The following is a 27,226-nucleotide window of genomic DNA, read 5'->3' on the forward strand; positions in this document are numbered from 1 at the left end:
TAAGCAAGAGAGGATACACTGCAACTGCCAAGCTCAAGTTCAGCCTCCCCCACCCTCCATTCCCATACTGGGAATTGAACCCAGGGTGCTTCACCAATGAGCTACATCCTCAATACTTTATTTTTTATTTTGAGACAGGGTGTCCCTAAGTTACTGAGGCTGGCCTTGAACTTTTGATCCTCCTGCCTCAGCCTCCTGAGTAGCTGGGATTATAGGTATGCACCACTGTACCTGGCTGAAGCTCAATTCTTGAAATAAAACGTTCTTTGCTTCATAAGAAAGCATTGTATTTAATTTTTTTTTATTGTGGATTTGCAAACAACTTTTTTTGGGGGTAGATTTTGAGGAATTTAAACTGCAATAAGGTCTTTCTTTTGGTGATATTTGAAATTCAGGTCAATCAAGTAATAGTGGGATATGCCTCAGATATAAGTTGACTATATGAAATAATTACCTGATAACCTTTTAGAAAACACAGAAAGACTGCTTCTGCTTGATGCATATGAAAACTTTAAGAAAGTTTTGTTATTTATTTTGTACATTTTATATCCAAATAACTTTGGAAACTGGCAGTAGTCAGTGGTTCCTTGATATGTGCATATTATAAGATATTTCCTTTCTTCATTCCAGTTTTAATGATTCCTTTATCTGTAAAATGATAATCACTTACTGATATTGTTTTATGGATCAAGTGTTTAGCTCAGAGCCTAATGATAGTTTGCTCTCCCTCCATCTCTTTTTCCCTCTCTCCCTTTCTCTCTCTCTGTACTGGGGATTGAACCCAAGGCCTTGAGCATACTAGGCAAGCACTGTACCACAGAGCTACATCCCCAGTTCTGAGAATTCTCTTTAAGACTGAGGTCCAGCTCTGGGGTTGTGGCTCAGTGGTAGAGCGCTCGCTTAGCATGTGTGAGGCACTGGTTTAGATTCTCAGCACTGCATATAAATAAATGAATAAAATAAAGGTCTATCTACATCTAAAAAAAAAAAATTGAGGTCCATGGAAGGCCCTGGGTTCCAGATCCCCAGTACTATAAAACAAAAAACAACAACAACAAAAATGACTGATGTCTATTCTTCTGGCTTGATGGTTGGATACCTCAGTTAACAGTGGAGATGGATTAGAAGTATTGCAGGAGGAGCTGGAGTTGTGGCTCAGCAGCAAAGCGCTCACCTACCGTGTGTGAGGTACTGGGTTCGATTCTCAGTATCATATAAAAATAAATAAATAAAAATAGAGGTATTGTGTTCAACTAAAAAAAAAAAAAAGAAATATTGCAGGAGTATCATCTGCTGAATGGGCTAGCTGAATGTGTGCATGTGGATGCCAACTACTCATTGTGCTAAACTGTGTTTGCATTATGCCAGCATGGCCTAATCATGGCCAGTGATAATGATGAACATTTGCTAGTTCACAGGGAAAAAAATACAAGTTGTTGATAATTTTCTTGATTTTTTTGAAAAAATTTTTTTTTTTTGGTGGTACTGAGGATTGAATCCAGGGGCACTCTATCACTGTGCTACAACCCCAGCCCTTTTGTAGGGGATCTTACTAAATTGCTGAGGCTGGTCTTGCACTTGCTGATGTCCTCCCATATCAGCTTCCCAAGTGATTGAGATTATAGATAGGCATGCACCACTCCCTGCACCTGGCTGATTGTTAAAAGATTTTTTACTTACACTATTTTTCCTTAAATCTTGATATCTTCTACTACATGTACATTCTAGGAATCCAATATGACGTATAAGTGCTCCTTGACTTATGGTGTGGTTACATCCTGACAAACTGATTTTAAGTTGAAAATATTGTTAAGTTGAAAATTAATTAAATGCACCTAATCTAACAAGCATCTATAACGAAGCAACACTCCACTGGATAGTATTGGTTGTTTACCTTTGTGATAGCATGCTGGACTGGGAGCTATGAGTTGCTTCCAAGTCTGTAGAAAGTACTATACCGCATATTGCTAGCCCAGGAAAATACTAGAAATCAAATTTTGAAGTGTGGTTTCTACTAAATGCATTTTAGCCCTTTCACACCATTGTAAAGTAAAAAAACAAAAAATAAAATAAAAAACCCACATCAAACCATTTTAAGTAGGGAACTATCTGTATCTGATTTATCATATAGTTATGCTAATATAATAGTATTTCTTTTTTTTTTTTAAAGAGAGTGAGAGAGGAGAGAGGAAGAGAGAGAGAGAGAGAATTTTTAATATTTATTTTTTTTTAGTTCTCGGCGGACACAACATCTTTGTTGGTATATGGTGCTGAGGATCGAACCCGGGCCGCACGCATGCCAGGCGAGCGAGCTACCGCTTGAGCCACATCCCCAGCCCATAATAGTATTTCTTAATGTGTAGTGGTAATGTGAACATTCTGTCCTTGGGAAGAGTTGAAGAATTAGAAAGTTAAGCAGGCAAAAATGAATGTATTTACATGAAGACTTAAATTGACTTGTGATGACACAGTGTAATAATTGTAGTGAGTTTTTGGAAATGGTTCTTTATGTCGCTATAATAAATATCTGAAGTAATTAACTTAGAAATGGCTTATTTTGGCTCACAGTTTTGGAGGTTTCGGTCAATAATTGGGCATACCTATTGCTTTTAGGCCTGATGCTGGCAGGAAGAGAAAGAGAGAGTGTTAGTTTGGGTGTCACTGTTCCTTTCAAGGGCATTGCCTGTGACCTGATGACCTCTCATTATTTTCCACCTCTTAAAGGTTGTAGCACTACCCAATAGCACCTCTCTGGGGATGATGCCTTTAGCATGTGGGCCTTTGGGGACCATTCTGCATTTAAAACTAATGCTGTAGCACTCCTCTGTATCATTTTTTTGTTTAGATGGATTAATTTATGTTGATAAATTAGGAAGAGAAGCAATTTGTAGTGCATATAATTGATTTTTTTGTAGCTTTGTCAGAGCTAGAGTATGTGTGTATGTAGTAAAAATATGTTCAATGGTTATGTCACTTTGGGAGAAAAATATGCAGATTGTCACATTATTTAAAAAATTTTTTTAGTTGTAGATTGTTACAATACCTTTTATTTTTATTTATTTTTATGTGGTGCTGAGGATTGAACCCAGTACCTTATACGTGCTAGGCAAGTGCTCTACCGCTGAGCCACAACCCCAGCCTTGTCTTATTATTATTGTTTTTTAGGTAGATACACCCAATAACTATTTTTATGTGATGCTGAGGATCTAACCCAGTGCCTCACAAGTGCTAGGCCAAGTGCTCTACCACTGAGCTCAATCCTCAGTACCAAAAAAAGTGCATGAGTGAGATCATACAATATGTGACCTTCAGGGACTGCCCATTTTCCACCCTGCATAAAGGTTCAGGCCAGGCCCCTGTCACATTATTTTAATGGTTAGAATTTTTATCTTTTCAGGGGGAAAAAAATCCCCCATGATCTCATGCTAATTAGCCACCACTTACTGAACTGTAGAATGTGTTTTTTGTGATATTTAGGTATTTCCTTTTCTCCTCCAGTCTGTGAAAGGAATTACCTTTGGTGTGTTGTGGTGTTGGTAGGGTTAGGGTTTATGGAAGTTTAGTCCTTGTGTTTTAAATTGTCTTGGCTCCACTATTTCTGTGCTTTCACATCCTTTGTGAATAAAAAGTATTTTGTAGCAGTTGTTGGTGACTTGAAGAAGACCTTTATTTTCTCATTGGAAGTAAACTCTTCCCTCCTGCTGTGGTTTCTCATTGCTTCCTTCCCACAAGTTGTAAATCATAGATTGCAGAGCTTTAGAATTTTTTGAATATTAGTATGAGCTAATGAACAGAAATAAAAATTTGCATTTTGCTCCTTTGGCCAAGCCGACACTCTACTATCAGGCCCTTGGCAGCTTTGTCTTTCTCTAGCCCATGGAGTTCCTTTCTATTCAACATAAAAGCTAATAATGAAAGAAGGAATCCTAAATAAGAATTAATCATTAGCTGGTCATTCTGGGGAAAACTGAAATAAACTTTCCTAGAAGCTAACAATCAGTGCACCTAAGAGGGTTAGGGGGCACTGTGGTGATTATCTGATTTCTCCTGAGAATTCATTCTAAAGACTCATTTTTGAAAAATATTAAACTTTGAGGTAATATAGCTTCACATGCAGTTGTGAGAGGTAATATGGTGATCCTGGGTACCCTTTACCTGGGTTTTCCCTTTATTAATATCTTGTAATAGTGCAGAATATTGACATTGATTAGCTGAGATTCAGTAAGATTCCAGCACGACGAAGGATTCCTCTTGTTGCCCTTTTATAGCCACATATGCTTTGTGGCTAACTTACCTCTCTGGCAATCACTGATCTGTTCTGCATTTCTGTAATTTTGTCATTTCAAAAATAATATATGGGCAGGTCTGGCATGGGGCTCACACTTGTATCCCAGCCACTCAGGAGGCTCAGGCAAGAGGATCACAAGTTCGAGGCCAGCCTCAGCAACTTAGTGAGATCCTGATTCAAAATAAAAAGTGAAAAGGGCTGGGGATGTGGTTCAATAGTTAAGCACCCTTGGGATTCAATCCTCAGTACCAAAAAAAGTACAGGAGTGAGATCATACAATATGTGACCTTCAGGGATTGCCCATTTTCCACCCTGCATAAAGGTTCATTACCTTTTGGCTAATATATCACTACTGTTGTCAGCGAATGGTTTGGCCTTGAGTTCCTAAAATAACAATAATATTGGGGATGAAGGTGGTAGTGCAAGGTGAGATGGATTTAAATAGTGATAGTGAAGAAAGAATTCTATAATGATGTTTAAAAAACATAGATCAAAGATCACAAGGTCTAGCATGAGCAAGAGTAGTGATATTTGTAAACCTTTGGGATATTTCAATATGTGTATCAACTGTCCACAATTTTTTGTTTTTTATAATAGTGGAAGTAGTAAAACTAGCTGTAGCTGTCATGATCTCTCAAAGAAATTACTTGATCTGTTCCAATTGAAGATTTTTTTTTTTCTTAATCTGAAGGAAGTCTAATGGATGCACAGTACTCTTCCCTGATCTGCAGGAGATGTATTCTGAGGCCCCCAGTGGATGCCTGATCCTGAGGCATCCTCTTTACTGAGCCTATATACTGTTACTTTTTTATGCATACCTATGATAAAGTATAGTTTATAAATTAGGCCCAGTAAACTTGCTGTGATAGCCCACAACTCTGATTCCACTACATGGGAGGCTGAGGCAGGAGCATCACAAAGGTCAAGGTCAGCTCAGGCAATTTAGTGAGAGCTTTTTCAAAATAATAGAAGACTGGGGATTGTAGCTCCAGTGGTAATTGCCTCACATGTGGAATCAATCCCTACTATAGCCCCAAATCAGAAAAACTAAGAGATTAACAAAGATAATAATAGAAAAATTATATTTTGTAATAAAATCGCCAGTACCACTACACTTACTCTTTGGGGCCATTATTAAGTAAAATAAGGCTACTTCAACCCAAGTACTGCAGTAACACAGCAGCTAATCTGATAGCCGAGAAGGCAATCAGACAACTAACAGGGGAGTTACAGCACCAGTAATGAGACTTACATTCTGTGTCTCCTGATACTGTGCACTGAGGAGGAAATATCTATGGTATACTTTTTCTTATTTTTGGCAGTGTTGGGGATCAAACTGAGAGCCTTGTGAATAGTGGGCAAAGTATTCCACCACCGAACTACATACTCAGCCCAACATTCTTACTAAAAAACAAAAAACAAAGAAGAACAACAACAAAAAATCAACCCAAGTGGAGAAAACATCAGACAGACTCAAATTAATGCAAAATAACTGGCCAGTTGCCGCAGTCTGGGTGGGCATAAGTAACCCAGCTGCCACGAAGCACTTGTAGGTTCAAAACAGCAACTCTTTATTGCTGAACTTCCCCAGCACTCCACACATGCTCCCTAGGAACACCCTCACCCTCCACCAGGGTCTGGGCGCGCTCTCCCTTGGAACCCCATGAGAACTCCACGGGAACTCCAAAGTGGCGGGCACCCGAGGCAACAAGAGCCGCCTGCCCTATTGCTGGACATTAAAAGTCAAATATACAATTGAATACACAGCTTAACATAACCATCATCATCTCAATGGCTCGCTGGCCTGCACCCACTCCCTTCTGGCAATATGCCATGCGTCATCCTGACTCAGCTGTGGCCCTCAACAGCCAGTATTCCTCAAAATTGTTCCAGAAATGCTGAGAACTATCACAGATTGGAAGAGACAAAGGAAATCTGGGATTCTGAAATTGATGTATTTTATTATGCTTTTTAAAATGTTGAACAATGGGAGGCTCAGTGAAGGGGACAGGAAATTTGTGAACTATTTTTTATCACTTTTTTAAATTTCAAAATTAAAAGGAAGCATAGCTTTTGGAGATTTTTGTTTTTGTTGGAACCCAAGGCCTCATGCATGCTAAACAAGTAAACAAGAGCTCTACCAGTAGGCTATATCCCCAGCCCTTTTTGGAGTTATTTTTGAATCTGGAAAAAGGCTACCAGATTATTATTTTTTAAAACTAAATCTTTCTCCTGATCTGAATAAATCTTAATCTTAATCTAAATGAAGAGCCAGAACCTTTTAGTTGAATATTTTGTATGCATTGGGCCATTGGTACAATGAATGAGGCTGCATATTAGTTGGAGAGAATTTAAAACACACACACACACACACACACACACACACAAACACACACAAGCTAATAAATAAATGGGTAAGGGAAGCTAAATTAATAACTTTTTAATTATTTATTCACTTTGTCCTTATCTGTATTTTTTAAATATTTAGAAGATGAATGTTTTGTACCAGTTTTCAATGTTTCATGATCCTGAATTTAAGTAACTAGATTATTTAGTATAAGAAAAAAAAAAAGTGTAGGAAGTAGAAAATTCCATGTTTATTAAGCAAAATGGAAAAGAAATTGGTTTTAGCTTAACAAAGTTAATCTCAGTGAAATTTGAATTGTATTGTGCCATCTCCTTTTAATTCCCTTTGAATTTAAAAATTCTTTGCTACTTTTGGTAGGAGGAGGGATGGAGGGAAGAGAATGGGAATAAGGGAGGGAGTCACAAGGGCGTGTTCAAAAATTCTAGTGTAAGGCTGCATTATAGCCATGGATGATGATAAACTGACCTGCAGATGTTCATTATTTTCACTTAGATTTTTTTAGAACATTATTAGGATCCAAAAAAGAAACTTAAAAAAAAAACTTAAAAAAAAAAATCAACTCAAGCAAAAATCTCTACAAATCTTTCCCCTCTCACATATATGTCTTTGCATTTAGAGTAAAGTCTCCATGCCTGCCCTCTGGATTTTTCACACACTTGTCTCCCCCAGTGGAAATACATGCTGTTTTTGTAAATATGTAACTTTTTTCTATAACTATAAAAATTGGTGTTGGATGATTGGACTTATTAAAAATATGGGATCTAACTATAAAAATATAAGCAAAGTGTTTATTAGTAAGAAAGACATAAATCATGTGTTTTTAATATTTTAAATTAATTTTTTTGTTTGATAGTTTTAGTAATAATTGCATTTGAGGGCATAAATGAAAAAGAAGACTCCTGGCCAGGTTTTGGGGTAACTGAAATCTAATAAGAAAATAAAAGGAAAGCTGTTTACACATAAGGTGTGGACTAAATCCCTTTAGCAGTCATTCAGTTGTTCTTTATGTAATTAACTACTGGAATGATGCAAGACAAAACGTTTCTGATTTTTTCTTCTCTAAGTTACACAACTTTTTCTTTTAGAGACACTCTATTAGGGAATGCTTGATCAAATTGTGAAAAATATTTGATGATTGATTTTGAGTTATTGAGAAACTGCTTAATCAAGTTTATGTATTTCCAATCAAATAGAAATGAGTATCAAAAACTGAGGAGTTAGAAAAATTTGAAATACATGTCCTAAGTGCCAAGAAGTGAGGTAGTAAGGAAGAATTTATAGCATTTCAAATTGTTTCTAATCATTCATTTCTGATTACCACCACCTTCTTTTCTTGTGGAGCTGGAAAAAATTAAGGAGAGCAAACTTTAAGGGCAAACATTTCCTGTCTGCCATAAACATTTTTTACACATATACAATGTACTTAGAGACCCCAAAGTTCTTTATTCCTAAATGTGAACTTCCAAACCTAGTCATCATCTAAGACTTATGTTGCAATGGTTGGGAATTCCTATCTTGATTCCATTTTTAAATCTATGTCACCCAGTTACAGAAAACTCTGTGGCAGGCAGCATGGTAAAACCATTTCACTTTAAAAGTCCTTGTTCCCACTTTATATATTCTGGAATATATAATTATAAATTAATCCTTAATTTTTGTGGTGTTCATAGAATAGTTTTTTTTTTAAAAATTTTTATTTTCACTTTCAGGAACTGGTATTTATTACCAAAGTCATATTCAATGTTAACAAGATGTACAACTACAAAAAAAAAATTGTGCACATTGCAGTTTCAATGCAAACAGACAAATGGAAACCTCAGTCATTTAAAAAGTAATTCAAATTACTCCAAAAAGCAACTACATTTTTTAAAACATGTTTATACATCCAGCCAACAAATGAAAATGGTTAACAAGAAAAAATACAAATTCAGAGGTCTGGTATTAATGTTTAAAAAAGGCACCTGCTGGGCTGGTATGGTGGCTCAGTAGTAGAGTGCTTGCTTAGCATGTGTGAGGCATCCATTGACAACTGAAAAAAAAAAGGCAACTGCTTATTGATTCGAACATCAATCTCTTGGCCACTCAGCTTCATGACATTCATCTGATGGGCTCTCTTAGCCACCTCTAGTGATTCAAACTTAACCACACTGCACACCTTGGACTTCCCATTCTTCATCTTGATGTCGGCGTACAGCACATGGCCACTTTTGTTGAATTTGTCCTTTAGCATCTTCCATGTAAAATCAGCATGGGGGATTTCTCACAAATATCCAGTAGGCCTTTCTGGCCACCCCAGGAGCGTGGCTTCCAGCTCTGTGGCTTCCAGCTCTGTCAAAGTTGCCACGTTCCATCTCAGTGGGCTGTCAAAGTTGCTACCATTGCCACCACCCATGGCTAGGTCCATGCGCTTAGTGCTAGTGCCCAGGGCTGGGCCCATACCTGGCCCATTCACTCCAGGCTGTTGGCATCCATTTGCTCCAGGCCTGTGGCCTTGTGATTCAGGCTGGCCCGCATGCCTACCAGTCCCACGCACTACATGCTCAGGCCCATGTGCTTACTGGCAGGGCCTGTATGCTCTACACCAGAGCCCGTGTGTTCAATTGTGTGGCCCACACGGTCACTCGACCTCAGAGCCAATGAGCTCCATGCTGCAGGCCATGTTGTCGTACACTCGATGATGGAGCCCATGCGGTCCATGACCAGGCCCCATGCACTTGATCGTGGTGCCCACTTGATCCATGCCTGGCTTAGGCCTGCACCTCTCAATGCGGTGAATCCTAAGGATGTTGTCTCTTCTTCTACCTCCTCCCTGCTTTGCAATGATCTGTTCTCTCCAGTGCATTACTTAGAATTTCATCTTTTAGGCCCATGTTTATTTATCCAAGATCCAAATTGCCACATGTTTTCCCTATCACGACCACCAAAAGGTCCCTTCCATTTTACTTATTACAAATCCTATGCCTTCCATTTCCATTCCTGCAGACCCTATGTTTTCCATTCCAATGTCTTTGTTTGGTGATTGGCCCTCCTGGCTCTAACCCCATGCTAATACCACCAAGTCCATGGGGAAGTTGCTGTGGATGTTCAGGATGGAAAAAGTCTCCCTTTGGTAAAGACCTCTCATCCATTTGTACTTGCAGTGGTCTATCAAATAGCGGTTGGCTGTTAAACATAGATAATATAGCTTGCATAGCTTCCTTGGACTTTTCAAAAGTCACAGTGCCTATTCCACAACTTTTCACATCTTTATCCTCCAGAATGTCTGCTTGAACTACCGCTAAAAATTTCCTTCAGTTTCTTCCAGCCAATTTTACATTATAATCCAGATTTGCTACAAATACTGTGCTTCCAAGTCTTCTATCCTGTAATGCAGTGGATAATCTCATTTGGGATGTTAGGATTATTTAGGCTACTGAGTGGGGTATTAATCATTTCTGGGCCACTTGTCCCAAACCCATCCCTACAGTTGTAGCCATCACATTTTGCATTGCTCTCCTAGCGTGTTCACCATCAGGATCTTCTTTAACATTCAGTGGTCTTCTGCTCAGACTATGCTTGTTTAGAACTTCAGTAGCTTTTTTCATACTCTCTTGCATCTTGAATTCAACAACAGCACATCCCTTTTTCTTTAACCAGGTCTTTAAGTGACTGCCATTTCACATCAAAAGGTATGTTTGTGATGAAGGTTCTGTATCTTTTAGTTGGGTTGGCATATGACTGAAAGCCATTGCCGCCTCTTTCTGTGTTTCTCTCCTTTCTCATCTCCTTCTGAGTAGGTCGTTCTTCACCTGTTGTGCTGGAGCCCTGATGCCGCTCTCTACTTCCATTTTGGACTCTGTTGCTGTCACCTCTGCCGTCCCTTCGAGCCCCGCAACCCTGTTTTGGGTTTATTTAGTGTATTTCTTTCATATAACTTGGTGGTTATGACTTTGGAGTTCAGTGCACTATCCTTGTGGCTGTGGGCAGGTAACTTAATCTTAGTTTAGGATTCAAGGCTTTTTAGACTTCATAGATTGTAAAAATTTCATAATACAGTGGGGCACTGATGTTGATTTGCTACATATTTGTTTTTCCAAAGGAAGCATGTTAAAATAAGTGTAAATTCAATATTCTTTATTTTATTGTTATAAAAATAAGGAGGTGATAATCTTAAAATAAGTGGTTGACTTTGTTTTACCATATTATTCTGTTTGATCAAAGATTGATGAGAATTTTACCACGGGTGGATATGGTAATGTTTACTAATCTTGTTGTGAAGATTAACTACATTAAGTTATATTAAAGTACTTAGCATAGTCTCTGGCATGGAGTGTTTAATAATATTTGCCCCTTTTCTTAGTACTTTTCAATAATTTCAATATCTTATTACTAAGATAATGTTTCATTATTAGTATATTATGATTAATTCACCACAGTGACTTAACAATATAAGTTGGTTAGATAGACTTGATTTATGGCATAGATTTTATTCGGGTTGCATTATTATGCAACTTACTAAAATTGCTCTATAGAGGCTTAACTAGGGTCTTATTAAGAATCTAAAGGAAGGCAGTGTAGAGTGGGGTTGGTGCACAGGCTTAAAGATGTCATTGAGAATGGAACTTGTACTTGGTAAGTAAGGTTAGTCTTCAAAGACACAAGATTGTGGTTACTCCACCAAGCAGGGAACAAAGGGGTGTTGGAAATCTTTTTCATGGTCAGAGGTTTGTCTTATTTTGCAAGAAAGCCCTTGTCTAGGTATTTGTTATTTGCCAGAGGTCCACTCCTGGCAGCGAAAAAGGTTGGAAATTGAGTATTTTGCTTTTAAGCCTCTATAGTGCAGAAATACAGGAAATTAAGAGATTAAGATTAATGTATAATGTGAGCTGATAGTATTTTGTCCAATTACTTCGCACAGAATATAGATGATTGCAATAGGTTATGCAGTGATTCTCAGGAGACTTTGAAAGTCTTAGTGGATAGAGCTACATTGATGTAACTACATTATGGAATCATGTGTTCAACTTCTTGGTTGACTTAGGTGTATGATTATTAATTTTCTGAACCTCAGTCTCTCTCTTTTTTAAAAATAGGGATACAAATACTAGTGGGTGAGCATTATGTATAAATATTTCTAAAATGTTGATATAACTTAAATATGATTTCTGTGGTAACTATTGTAAATGCCTCACCTGTTGATTTAAAATTTAAAAATACAGGCTTATAGCATTTTCTAAATTATTCCTTTTGTTTCAGATTTACTCTATTTAAAAAATTATAAACATGTTACTTCATTTTTTTCTAGTGTACTGATACTTCTGCCTGTAGTAATGCTTTGTCAGTTTTCTGAGATACTAGGATCTTAATTTATTTTTCCTTCCCAAAGCTGAATCAATACTTTTTACAGGCAAGTATACATTTGTATATAAAGTATATGTGTAAAAGAAAGCTGTTTAAATAGAGTTCTGTACTTTGTTGAATTCATACTAGCTTTGATACTAAAACTTTAAGTATGTACTTTGCCCTGTCTTAAAGTAATTAATATGTTTTATGTTTTTTCTTTCTGATAATATTCAAAGATTTAATAGATAAACTGCTCCTAATGTTGCATGGTGGGGTCAATAATTTGCCATCAGAAGCTAATTGCTAGAAATGTTACTTTGAAGAGTAGGGGTTATTTGGTATCTTTAAATTTGCTATTTTCACAAAGTATTTGTTTTGGTGGGAGTATAGCATGCTTGAATCTGAGTCTTAAGTTACTATCTTTGTTTCATTTAAAATGGATTAACTTGAGTTATGTCAGTTAGCCTCACTAAACTAAATTTATTGGGCTAGAACTTACTGTTCATCTTTAAACTCAGTGCTTGGCATACCTCTTAGTACAAAATTGGAAATGTTAAATGTTTAATGATTTGATCTTGCTTTTGAAAGTTGACGGATACAAGGAAAAAAGTAATTATATATTTCCATATTAATAGGATATTGAATAAAAACTGAAAAGGAGCAGTAATTTTTGGTTCAATTTCTGCAACAAGTGCTTCTTTATAGAAATAAGAAATTTTCTGGAACAAAGTTATTCATATTTGATAGGCAGTTTGGCTCCCTATAAGATTAATCACTTTGGTGCTGGTATTTTGAAACTGTCATTTATGTGATATTTTCACTGGTACTTCACATAGTGTGTGAATTCTTCCTCTGAACTCCTGTGATGTTTATTATTTTATGTGGGGCTTTAAAAATTATTATTTTGAGATTTTGATTATCATGAAGAATAATTTAAATAAATAATATACCTAACTTATGAAATCCAATTCAATTCTTATATCTAGACCCAGTTTATCAATTAATTGTTCTAAGTAGAGCCTACCTAGTCTTGGTGCTTTTTTAATATATAAGATCAATTTTAATTGTTGAATGATTTATCTGCAAATATATTAAATTAAGGGGTCCTGTCAGAATAGATTAATATGCTCCAATGAAATCTCATTGATGTACACATAAAAGTGTAGAAAAACAAGCTGTAATCAAACTTATTTAGTTTACTTCATTGTCTTCTACATTTTTTTGTTTTTTTTTGGTACTGGGTATTGAACCCAGGGGATTTTAACCACTGAGTACATCTCCATTTTTGATGCCAAGTAGAATCTCAGAAATCAGTGGGCTGGTGGTTTTCACAGATTTGAAGGACCTGGAGGTGCTTCAGGGTCCTCTGGGAGGCCTAGAAACTTGGAGTCCTAGCCACCACACTTCACTTTTGTTAGAAAAAGGAGACATTTTTACATTAAAAAAAATATGTTTGAAAATTCCCAGTCTAGTTTGGGCTCCAGAGTAAAGGAAATAAAAATCCAGGGTAGTGAATTTTTCTGTGTCACAAAGATGGATCCAGCAAACTGAAGATTTAATCCCTAGATCAAGGGTGAGCAAACTGTGGCCCTTGGACCAAATCTAGCAGCCTTGTTTTTGTATGTAAAGTTTTATGAGAATATGGCTACACTCACGTTTTACAGTCTGTGGCTGCTTTCATACCACAGAGCCTGAGGTGAGGAGCTGACTGAGCGAGCTGGCCCTGCAGAGCCTGCACAGCTTTGACAGGAGCATTTGCACTCTTTGATGCTTCTCTGTTAAAATGCTAATACCTTTGGTGGGGTGTGGGTGTGGGATTGTTTAGTGTTGTGTCCAGTCACACCACAGAGAAGTGTAAAGTTCCTTCCTGATATTTGATAGCAAGGGGAGTGGGCCAAACCTCATTATGAAAGTATATTTTATAATTTTGGGGGGCTGATTCTGTTACTACAGCAGTATCATGAACAAAAAAATTTGTTTTCATCTTGATGATTAATTATTTAAGTGTATGTATTTTCTCAGATATGTATTTGATAACCACAGAATTCTTTTGGAGTTATTTATAATGTAGTTTGGAACGATTTGACTAAATAGTTAACTTTCTTGAATGATGTGCTTTATGAAGTTTAGAAAATGTAAGAGACTGAAGATGGGTCGGGGTCTGGATGTGAAATTGCTCAAAACATGAAAACATCCTGACAATATTTTTCTTTCTCACTCATTAATTAATAATTAATAATTATTCTAACTCAGGTTTTATTTGTGCGTAAAAATGATTTTTAGGAAATGGCAGTAAGTTACTTCAACTCTTGAAAAAAAGTTGCTTTTTTTTTTTTTGTACTGGGGATTGAACCCAAAGGGGTGCTTGGCTACTGAACTACATCCCTAGTCCTTTTTGTTTTGAGACAGGGTCTAGCTAAATTCCAGAGGGTCTCACTAAGGTGCTGAGGCTGGCCTTGAATTTGTGATTCTCCTGCTATAGGTATGCATTGCCAAGCAGTGCCAAGGGATTGCAGTTGGTAGTCTGTTACTCATGAAAATTTTAGGAGCATTTCTTTGTGGTAAAGTCCTCATGTTGTATATTCATTTTTTGATAGCCGTCACATTTCATTCCTTGTTTACCTTAAGGCACAATAACTTGAGAAAAAAAATTTTTTTTTTTTTGGTTCCGCAGAAAACAAATTTGTTGCCTTAAAAATAAACACTGTGGCTGGGTGCCGTGGTGTATGCCTGTAATCCTACTGCCTTCAAGTCTGAGAGTGGAGGATTGCAAGTTCAAAGCCAGCCTCAGCAATAAGGAGGTGCTAAGCATCTCAGTGAGACCCTGTCTCTAAGTAAAATACACAATAGGGCTGGGGATGTGGCTCAGTGGTTGAGTACCCCTGATTTCAATCCCTGGTACCAAAAACAAACAAACATACACACACACACACACACACACACACACACGCACACACACACATACACACACACTGTGGGGGAAAAAGATACATTCACACATTGCTGGTGGGACTGCAAATTGGTACAACCACTATGGAGAGCAGTGTGGAGACTTCTCAGAAAACTCAGAATGGAACCACCGTTTGACCCAAGTACCCACTTTTCCTTTTATACCCAAAGGACTTAAAATCAGCATATTACAGTGATGCAGCCACAGCAGTGTTTATACAGCTCTGTTCACAATAGGTAAACTATGGAATCAACCTAGGGGTCCTTTAGTAGATGAATGGATAAAGAAGCTTTAAAAAAGAATGAAATTATGGCATTTGCATGTAAATGGCTGGAGTTGGAGAATATTATGCTAAATGAAATAAGCCAATCCCCAAAAACCAAAGGTCAAATGTTTTCTGTAATATGCAGATGCTAATTCACAATAAGGCAGGCGAGGAAGGTGGGTGTGGGGGGACTAGAGAAGAACAGAGTTACCTTAAATAAGGTAGAGGGGAGTGAAGGAGAGAGGAGGGGATGTGGGGGTGGGAAGTATAGTAAAATGAAACAGACGTTATTACTTTATGTATATATGTATGACTGCATGACCAAGGTGATTCTACAACAGGTACTATGAGAAAAATGAGAAATTATACTCCATCTATGTATGACATATCAAAGTGCATAAATGTATTCTGTCATGTATAACTAATTAAAACAAAAAAATTATATAAAATAAAAAAGATACTCTTAGCTGATTAAGGTGATATATTCAATAGTATAGGAAATAAAAAGACTGATCTTAAATTCTATTTATCCATCATTTTAGTTTCATACTTCTTTGATGCTTCATAAATAAATAATTTTAGTTTTTCATTTTTAGCAGGGATAGTGAAAACTTCAGAAAACACTTAAACTCAGTATGTAAGAAAGTTGCCTGCTTGGTAGGTAAATTTTCTCTGTCTTAGCAAGATTGCTAATATTTGATAGTGTGATGCAGCAGATAATTAGATATTTCTCTTGTTATTCTGAAAGTCAGTTTCTTCATACTTTGCATATATTCTATAAAAAGTATCTCGAGGTCAACTCTGGTGGTTACAGAAATTTGTGTTTCTCTTCCTTCTGGTTGGCTGACAGGCTCAAAAGTTTAATCTTCAAAAGTTTAAGAGTTTCTGGGCTGTCTGGTGTGTAGTGGGGAATCCCTGCAGGAGTTGGAGTCCAGGTAGTGGAAGTCAGGATAGTGCTGGCAGATAACTGAGGTAGTAGTGGTCAGATGAATGAGAAAGATGGAGAGTTCAGAAGAGGCTTGTAGTTCTTGAGGAGTGCCCTTCTGCTAGACTGGGTGCCTTGGACTAGTCATCCACTGTGAGATGGAAACAGGTCCACACCTGTTTAAATTGATAACAGACAAATGTGGGAGGAAGAGAGAGGGACCAGCAGTGGCATAGGAATGATGTCATGAAGTTAATGACTTTGTATTTTGTTTCCTTTTTTTGTGTGTGTGATTTTGAATGACAGTTGTGATGCAAATGCAGCATGTATTACTATTACTATATTTAACATTACAAGTATGATAAACATCATGTCCTAAAGTAAGTTTACATTGGTTGTAGAAAGCGAGGATAAAGTAAATGAGGAAATTTCCTTTGTCAGAAGTCAAAGGGGAGTTTGAAGCCTGTATGGATTCTTTTTCATTCCCCATCCCTGCATTTTTTGGGGGGTGTGGGGCTAGTTTGTCCCCTCCCCCATTGTCTCTTGAGTTCCAGATGAGAACTTCAGTTGATTTCAGGGCACAAGAATCTAATATTGGCTGTAATTATAAGCCTGTAATCTTGTGCTGAAGAGGTATCTTTACACAAAGCGGAATGAATAGGAGGGGACTTGTCCCAGCTTAGTTTCACTGTTATTTAAAAACAGCAAAAACAAAGCTCTCTTGTCTTAGTTATTTTTTTCTTCCTAAATATAGCTAAGGAAGGACTAGGAATTTTAGTAACTGCACCAAATTTCTCTTGGTGATATTTGCAAATACACTGGGGAGAAAAGAAATTTTACTCTACAAATAGCATTATTAACATAGTTTTATGAAACTTCTTAAATATTCTTGATACAGTATCTTTTCCCATCTGGTATTCCAGGCCCCAGTACCTGGCATATGCTAGGTAGGTGCTCTGCTCAGTAAATCAACATTGTGTTGTACTCAGATCCCCTCATTTCTATTTAGTTTGTAAACAGGCATTTTATCTCTACGTTATCTTTAAAATGATTATAGTCATATTATCTAAACCTTGAAATAACATACAGAGATAAATTGTTTACTTTTTATTATGTTGTTAACAATTCTCTATCTTGTATCCAAACACAAATGTGCATGGGTTTATAATCGGATCTCTTTGTAGTATGCCATGGAGTTGTCATTATAATTTGTATGTCTATGGCAATTAATTGTATCAATGTATGTCAAAAATTAATATTCCAGCAGGATTTTTGAGGTTAGATGTCAAATTATTTAGTTGAGAATTTGTTTTCATCACTGTTCAGAAGAGACACTGATAGAATTTGGCAGCAGTGTCTTGCCAGCAATGTGAGTTAAGTGTACCTTTATAGAAAATGCTAATGAGGAATTTGCTGCAGTTTATCAAAACCTGGCATTTGCAAGTGGAAATGTTCTTCATGTCTGCTTTTTTTTAAGCTACTTATCCTTTCAGGAGGATAATCAATTTTTATATTTTCATATATCACTGCAGTTATTTATGAAACCAAAGTTAATTAATGTAGTCTTCTGGAAGGGATTGAAAACTAATTTAAACTTTACTTCTCACATAATATAGCATTTTATGCATTTCCATTCGTGATTTTTTATTATTTATTTATTTATTTTTTAGGAAGGGAGTAAATGCTAAACATTGAACCAATTTTCAGGAGAACAATACCTACCTTCAAATTGGTTGAAACAAAATACAAATAGCATGGGGGTAGAGAAAAAAAATGCCTGTCCTATCCTATAAATCTTTGAAAATTGATGTAAAGTAATCTATCATTCTCATTAAACTGGGTGAAAGTTTTTAGGAGAAATAAGAAGAAAGAGCTCACCTCCATAACTTGGAGTCTGTCCATTAAATATGTATCTTCATAGTGATATAAAGTGACATCACGTTAAAGTTATAGTATTATCACTTTATAAGTAATAAATAACGACAGTATTCTTTATATATGAAATAGGTTGAAGATTTTGATTATAAAATGTCACTGTATCTTCTGTTGAGAATTAAAAAGAAAAAAAAAGCCTGATCTGTTCCTATCATCTGGTTTAGAAAGTTGTAAGAATTTTTAGTTGTCTTTTCAACTTATTAGGTAAACGTTTCCCCTTCCCTTATTGTGAAAATGAATTTATTAAAAAGTTTACAGGAACCTACACTTATCGTTCTTCCCCTCTGTTTTTAGGCTAGTCCTAATTTCCATTTCCTTTTCTCAGTTGATTATAAGATGAAAGCTGCAAGAATAAAAGTACTGTTGTGGACCTTTTTAGGATGGTATTTTAAGAGGCAAAATCTTATTTCTCATCATCAGGCCCAACCCATTCGTGTAGATGATAATTGTCAAGAATCATACTTGTAACCACAAAGAATAATAATCTTGCATTATCTTCTGGGTAAATTGCTGCTCTGTTTGAATTGATTCTGTAAAGAGGTAAGTGGAGTTTGGGAGAGAAAAAAAAATCTGTTTATTTTCCTTTAAAGGTCTTTTCTTCATATATAAGTGCTACCACCACTCTTTGGTCTTTATCAGTGCTCCCCAAGCACCTTCTGATGTCCTCCCCTTTACTTATACTAGTAATTCTTCATTTAATGCTGTTGTCCCTCCCAGACACCTATCCTGGTTGTTATTTAAGGACTAGTATAAAGGTTTCTTCCCACCTGAAGCTTCTTCTGGTCACTTGGCTTAGAGGTTGAATTTTCTTATGGGATTCTTACTGATTTAAGATTGCAGGTCTCTTTAAGAATCATTTATCCCTTAGTAATAATTTCATAATTCTTAGGTATGTATACACATCTGCCTCCTCTTTTAAACTGCACGTTTTTTCCCAAGGTGAAACTGTGTTATTGACTTTGGGTCTCCAGGACGTCTTTTAATATTTTAGCATTCCATAAATATTTAAGTGTATAAGTTGTGCTTTAGAGATTCTTAATATAGAATAGGCAGTATGGGTGGGGTCCAACACAATTTGCTACAGTTTTAAAAATTTAAGATGAAGATGGTGATTATTTGCAGTGCTCGGTTTCAAACCCAGATCCTTGTGCATGCTGGGCTAGTGCTGTATGCCAGAGTTATACCTGCAGCCCTAACCCCTATTTTTATTGTTTGAATGTAACATTATTCAGGCTTATAATTATCTTAAGGCAGAATCAAAATTGATTCTTAGAGTTGTCCAGTTAGGTGATAGTGATTTAAATTCTACTTAGTCACCATGACTTGGGTAAGTCACAGAACCTGAATTCTAGGCATTATTAATTAATATGTACTAGACTTGAGTTTGTTGCCTTAGGTTCTAATGCATGTATTTACTTTAATTAGATTCTGATCTTTTTATTTCATCTGTCTACAGCCTTCCTTAAATTAGGAGATCAATAAATATAACTAAGTATATTCACTGCTAGGACAATGGGAAGAAAAAAGCAAGATTAATAATGCCTTGGTTTCTCTTTTGCATCAGTTTCACTTTAATATTCATTTTGGGGCTTAATTATAGTGGGAAAGAGTAGCTGGAAGAGAGACTTTTGAACTACCTTGTATTCTCTTTTTGATCTTGGCAGTTTTCATGGGGTTTTAGTTTTTTCATTTGCAAAATGGTACATACTGCTGTTTGCTGTACCTACTTCTCGGGGTAGTTGTGAGCTTCAATGAGCATAATATATAAGAAAGTATTTTTGCAAGCAAAAAAGTCTACATAAGTGGAAGGCCTTACTATCCTGACATGTTGTATTAGTGCCAGTAGAAATTGTGAATAATTTATAAAGATGATAGGCTAGGATCCTTTTAACATTTGGTTGGTAGCATTTATAGAAGAATGACTGTTTTTGGCATGTGTATAACCATGTTTTTAAATTATTCTATTATTTGATTGTCTAGGTTAATACTTACCTGGAGCATTTTAGAAGCACAGGCTTCATGTTGAGTTTTGTTAAGAACTTTTCTTTGTGAAGCATTTTCAGACTTCAGAGAATCACTGTTCAACCCTGTATCCCAAATAGTTTGATTGTTTTATTTGGTGAAGAAACTGAACCCAAAGTGCTTTACTTTCGAAAGTAGCAAAGTCTTTCCATATGTGTAACATGCATATGTGTTCTATTCTAAGTGTGTTTATTAGAAGTCGTGTTTTTAGAATAAAAGATTTGGAATTGCATGATATGACTGGTTACCATTTTCTTTTGACTATTGAAATTTGTCATTATTTTGTATTTAAATTTGAATGCTGATTTGTGAGCTTAGGCATATAGGTAGAGTGCAGAAAATGTCTGATAGGAGTAAGAAGTTGGGATAGAAATCTCATGATTTTGTTCTGAAGAATCTGAAAAGGTATTTGAATTGTTTCAATATTATAAATTTTCACTACTGAAAGGTATGGCAATAAATGAATCTTTATACTTCTGATTTTATTGAAGAGGTACTTTTATGATGTAGTCCTTCTGAAAGTGCCACATTAGCTATTTTAGGTTGCTTTTAGTTAATGATATATAATGCCTTGAGTGTGTTGTCCCTTCTTCATTTTATATTTAGGGATAACATGGCTCAGAAAGAATAGCTGAGGAAAGATGTGGAAGAGCAGTTGACTTTTACTAAGTGTCCATTATGTGCTAGAAAGTTGACTACATGTTTTCCTATAATTCATTTTATTTAGTTCTTAGACCTGATAAATCAGAGTGAGCTATTTGTAAATTACCATTTGCTTAAGTACACATAACTGTCTTTCAGATTTCCTATTCTTTTCACTCTACTTCATTTATAATAAGATTGGTATAAATATCTATAATTATTGTTAATGAGGATTTTTCAAAATAAGTTTTGAGGGGCTGGAGTTGTGGCTCAGTGGCAGAGCGCTTGCCTACGATGTGTGAGGCACTGGGTTCCATCCTCAGCACCACATACAAATAAATAAAAAATAAAGGTACATCAACAACTAAAAAATACTTAAAAAAATAAGTTTTGATTTGCTTAGGTCATTTTCCTTTATTGGAAATACTCTGTTAGGTGACTTTTACTTTGGAGATAAGCTTCAGGTACTAAGCCTAATTTTGTTAAAATAAAAAAAATTTAAAACAATGGCGTTAGTATTTTTATTTTTATTTTCCAGTGCAAGGGATTGAATTTGGGGCCCCATTCATACTAGGCAAGTGCTCTACCACTGAGTTGCACCCCCAGTTCCTGGTCTACTATTAGTATTATTTTTTTGGTGATACTGGAGATTGAACCCTTGGGAATTCTACCACTGAGTTACATCCCTAATCCTTTATATTTGTTTAAATTTTGAAGCAGGGTCTAACTAAGTCCTCCAGTCTAGCCTCAGACTTGGAATCTTCCTGCCTCAGCCTCCTGAGTCACTGGGATCATAGGTGTGCACCACAGTCCTGGTCTACTTTTAAATTAAATCCCTATTAGCAAATAGATTACTGTCAATAACTGTAAGTTATTATTTTTAACTGTACTTTCTAAATAGCCTTTTTTATGTTTGATACGTTTCGGGTTGTTCTGTACTTGGAAGATTTACAGTTTTTCTCAGCAGAGGCACAGTCAGCACAACCAGACATCTGCTGGTTTGTCAGAAACAGAACTGGCTACCTCTCATTTCCATTCCTTGTGAAGCACAGATCCACTTTGTTAACACCTAAGACTGTGTAGGGACATAACTGGGATCCTTGGTTTTAAGTGCTTACTGAAAAAGCCAGGGGAAAAGTTTGGAGTCATATGGGGACTGTATGTAGCAACCAGGATCCTGATTTGCATGGGTGCAGCCTAGCCAGTAGGAGGGTAAAGCATGCCTAGCATTTTCTGACTGTTGCCATGAGGATAATGGCTTCACTTGTATGTAGCAAGGTTTGTCATGTGACCCCACTATTCAGAGGCACTAGTCGGACTAGAATTTGACCAAAATTAAAAAACATAAAGTTATACCAAGAACTTTTTATAAACTTGAATCTTCCACAGAAATACTATTTATCTGCAGTTACGTAGCTCTAACTTCATTTTATGATTATAACTTAAAGTCAACTACAGAGTGAAAGACAAAAACTAACTTCCTACATTTTGGAATTATGAGATCTCAAGGAGTTCTGAGTGATTCTGGAATCCTAAAATAATCCACCCAAAGGTTTTGGATGTGATGGATGTGTATCAGTGTTTAAATGATGTCTTTGAGTCCTTCTTTGGAGAGGATGTGTGATTTTGTCTGTGGCAAGAAATCCTATTTGTTTCTCTGGCTCTTCTACGACATAGAAAATGCCATTGTTAACTTAGGGCTAGGAAAACACAACACTCCCAAGACAGAAAGGTTTTTTAAAGGTGTATAAGTTCTTGGGCTTTTTTATCTGAGGTTTTTTTTTTTTTTTTTAATTATAACTTTTCCTTCCAAACCATTCTTTGTTCTCTATTTCTTATACTCCTTATTTTCTTCTATTTTTGTGGGGTGCCGGGTCATAAAGAAAGGTTAAGTACATAGTCTCCTACTGAATTACTCATTTTCTTCTGGTAATTGAAAGTTAACTTGCGTTGTAAGTGTACATGATCATGTTTTCTGTTTCTGGAATGTTTTCAGTGTTCAAAAATGATTATAACTTGTACCTAAACTATATGGTTTTTTAAATTAATGTTTTAAATATTATAGTTTTTTTTGCATGGTTTATACACTAAAAAAATATTTTTAAAGTATGTGGTAAAGAGTCTTACTTTTCCTCTGTGCCATACCTGTGTAATTTCTAGTCTCCTAATGATAGTGTGATGTTAGGTGCTTGTTTATTCTTACAAGGATTTAAAAAATATTCTTGTACAATGATTCTATACTCAGTAGACCCAAAAAACTCCACCAGAATACTTCTTGAGGTAATGTACAAATTCAGCAAAGAAGCAGGACATATTATTGACATACAAAAATCAATAGCTTTTCTCTATTCCAATAATCAGTCCACTGAGAAAGAAATCAGGGAAATAATTCTGTTCTCAAGAACTTCAAAAGGAAACAAACAAACCACAAAAAAACAAAAACAAAAAACTCTGGACAAAATATAAGAAGGTGAAAGACGTGTCTACAGGGAAAATTATAGAACACCGAAGAGAGACGAAGAAGACCTGAAAAGTTGGAATGACCTACTATGTTCTTGGAGAGGCAGAATTAATATTATCAAAATGGCCATATTACCAAAAGGAATCTACATATTTAATATACTGCTCATCAAAATACCAATGACATTCTACATAGAGCTAGAAAAAATAGTTCTAAAATTCATATGGAAGAACAAATGACCCAGAATCACCAAAGCAACTCTTGAATAATAAGAGCCATGCTAGAGACATTGTAATACTTGATCTCAAATTATACTATAGAGCTACAAAAACAGTATGGTATTGGCATAAAAACAGACATGAAAACCAATAGAAAACAGAGACATATCTACATAGACGTAATCATTTGATCCTTGACAAGGATGCCAAAAACAAACATTGGGGAAAAGATAGCCTTTTTAACAAATGGTGCTGGGGAAAATGGATATCCATACGTAGAAGAATGAACCTCGATCCCTATACAAAAATCAACTCAAAGTGGATCAAATAACCAGGAATTGGACCAGAAATACTATAACTGCTAGAAGGAAAATAGGGTTAATATTAATGTTTCACCATATTGGTGCTGGCACTGACTTCCTTAGTAAGACCCCCAAAGCTCAAGAAATAAAACCAATAATCAGTTAAGTGGGATATCCTCAAGTTAAAAAGGTTCTGCACAGCAGTGGAAACAAGAATGTGAAAAGAGAGCCTACAGAATGGGAGAAAAATTTTGCCAGGTTACTCTGGGAATTATATTAGGTGCATATATGATTGTTGCATAGTGATTCCTACTATTGTATGTAATTATAGTATACCTATAAAAATGAAATTCACAGGGCTGGGGTGGTGACTCAGTGGTAGAGCATTTGCCTGGCATGTGTGAGGCTATGGGCTTCATCCTCAGCACCACAAACAAACAAACAAATAAATTAAAAGGTCCATTGGCAACTTAAAAAAAGAAAAAGAAAAAATGAGATTCACATACAGATCCATACAAAATATATTTTAGTACCCTCAAGTTATATCTATGTATATCTACACACCTACTCCTTGATAGTTTAACATAAGATATAATTTGAAGACCTTTTTTTAATGTGGTGCTGAGGATCGAACCTAGTATGTGAAGAGCTCCCTTTTTTAAGAACATGTGTGTATGTTTAACCATTACTGAGTACTCACAGTACTGCAATGAATATCCTTCCAATGTGACCTGGTAAATTTCTGTTGGGCCAAAGAATGTTTGCCTTTCTAGTTTTGATAGTTATGATGTAGTGTAGAGTAGCAGTTTATAGTAGTACCAGCATTGTATTAGGGCTTTTTTTTTTTTGTGTGTGTGTGGTCCTGGGGATTGAACCCAGGGCCTTATGCATATGAGGCCAGCACTCTGCCAGCTGAGCTATATCCCAAGCCCATGTATTTTTTTAAAAAATATTTTGTTAATAGTAGATGAACACAATGCTTTTATTTATTTATTTGTTTATTTTGTGTGGTGCTGAGGATCGCACCCAGGACCTCACACATGCTAGGTAAGCTGCTAGGTAAGCCTTCTACCACTGAGCTAGAACTCCAGCCCCCTATTAGCCCCCCCCCCCCACCGCTTTTTTCTTTCTTTTTAAATATGAATGCTTCATGAATTTGCGTGCCATGGATCTTCTGTATTGTTTCATTGTTAATATATGTGCTACTGAAGTGAGCATTCCCTTTTTTCTTTATAAAGTTCCAATGAATTTGAATGCGGTGTTTTGCAAAACTCAGAAATGATTTCTATATGGGAAGATTTAACCTTTTTCTATTAAAAAACATTTTTGGGGCTGGGGTTGTGGCTCAGCGGTAGAGTACTTGCCTAGTGTGTGGGAGGCCCTGGGTTTGATCCTTAGCACCACATAAAAATAAATAAAAGCAGAGGCATAAAAAAAAAAAGATTAAAAAACAAAACAAACAAAAAAATATATATTTTTTTGTGATGCCCGTTATTGAATTCAGCGCTTTGCACGTCCTAGGTAAGCATTCTACCACTGAGCCAAGTCCCCAGCCCCTTTAACCTTTTTTGAGTATAAAAGGTCTATGAGTTTTAACCTGTGAAGAGTCATGTAAACATCACTACCACCACCACCACCACCACCACCGTAATCAAAATAATGACATTTTTCATCACCTTGAAAAGTTCCCATATACCTTTTTGTTAATGCTTTCTATCCAGCCTTGCATCTGGCAACCATTGATCTGATTTCTTCTATGGTTTGCCTTAAGATGATCACATAGTCTTCTTTTGTGTGATTCTTTTTCACTAAGTGTATGTATATCTTTTGAGAGTCAGCCATGCTATTGTTATGTATCAGTGTTTTTTTTCCTTTTTATTGCTGAGTAGTATTTCATTATAAGGATGTACTAAAATTTGTTTATTCATTCTCTAGTTGATGGAGATTTGATTCTTTTTTTTTTTTTGTGGTGCTGACGATTGAACCCAGGGCCTTGTGCATGTGAGGCAAGCACTCTACCAACTGAGTTGTATCCCCAGCCCTAGTTGATGGAGATTTGAATTGTATCTTCTAGTTTTTGACAATGAATGGAACTTGGAACTTTTAAGCATTCATGTGTAAGCCTTTATATGACATATGCTTTTATTTTTCTTGATAAAGATGCATGTATGATGTTGCTGGAATAAAGGGTACACGCACATTTAACTTTTAGAGAAACTGGCAAACACTTTCCCAAAGTTTCTGTGTTGTATTTCTACCAATTATGTATGAAAGTTCCAGTTTTTTGTATCCTAGTCAACATTTGAATCTGTCAGTTTTATTTTTTAAGCTATCTCATAGGTGCATAATGATATCTGTGTACTTTTAAAAAGCAGCTTTATTGTGCTGCAGTTCACATAAAAAGTTCACCTATTTAAAAGTATGTAATTAGTGTTTTTTTTTTTTAGCATATTCACAGATATATGCAGCCATTACCATTGTCAATTTTGGGACAATTCTTGTTCCCTTTCCCTGTTACCCCAAGTCTTCCATCCTCCTATTATATGCAACCGTCTAACTTTCTGTCTGTGGATTTTCCTTTTGTGGACATTGCTTGTAAATAGAATCATATAATATGTGGTCTTTTGTGACCAACTTCGTTTCATTTAGCATGTTTTCAGTACTTATCCATTTTGTAGTATGTATCAGGGGTTCATCCTTTTTGGAACAAATATTCCATTTTGTTCATCTGATCAATAGTTGATGGACATTTGTGTAGTTTCTACATTTTGACTTTTATGAATAATGTTGTTATAAACACTCATGTCCATGTTTTCATTTCCTCAGTGATTCACAATTAGCAGGATTGGGGGTATAGTTTTGTGGCAGAGCTGGTGCTTAAACATGTTCAAGGCCTTTGTATTTAATCCCCCACCACACAAATATTAGTGGGAAGAATGTTTTTATAGACTTATTTCCCATTTGTATCTCTCTTTTTTTTCTTTTTAACTTTTTTTTAGTTGTTGATGGACCTTTATTTTATTCATTTATTTATATGCGGTGCTGAGAATTGAACCCAGTGCCTCACACATGCTAGGCAAGCGCTCTACCACTGAATCACAACCCCAGTCCACCTTATTTGTTTTTTATGTTTTCCTGCAAATATCTATAGTCTCTTCAGGATCTAATTCAAGATACTCATCACCTTTAGCATTTAAAAAATGTTTTTTTTTTTTTCCCCTCAAGGTAGTGAGAATTGCTAAATATTCTGTATGTAAGTCTTTTATTAGGTTGAATGCCAAATGTGTCAGAGTTCTGCAAAATATTTTTTAATTGTAGCAGAACCGTTACTTATTCTAATGGTTGATGAAATACAAACCTGTATATTTTAATGCTAGTTTTATTTATATAATATTGAAGGTCTGTGGATTGTGTTCTAAGAACTGTTAAAATTTACATTTTTTTCAGTTCCCACCATAGTTTTTGTTGATATGTTCCAGAAGGTATTTTCTTTTTTATTTTTGTTAGTTGTAGATGGACACAATACCT

General features: G+C 36.0%; 1 protein-coding gene and 1 pseudogene across 5 annotated transcripts in view; one reads left to right on the top strand and one right to left on the bottom strand.

Annotated features, from left to right (window-relative positions):
• Positions 1–27,226, top strand: part of Rapgef2 (Rap guanine nucleotide exchange factor 2) — a 252,152-nt gene that overhangs the window by 6,092 nt on the left and 218,834 nt on the right. The gene's annotated exons all lie outside the window — the stretch shown is intronic.
• On the bottom strand, positions 8,605–20,074 carry LOC144257298 (heterogeneous nuclear ribonucleoprotein M pseudogene; annotated as a pseudogene).

This window comes from Urocitellus parryii, chromosome 10 (assembly GCF_045843805.1).
Source record: "Urocitellus parryii isolate mUroPar1 chromosome 10, mUroPar1.hap1, whole genome shotgun sequence".
Taxonomy (NCBI): Eukaryota; Metazoa; Chordata; class Mammalia; order Rodentia; family Sciuridae; genus Urocitellus; species Urocitellus parryii.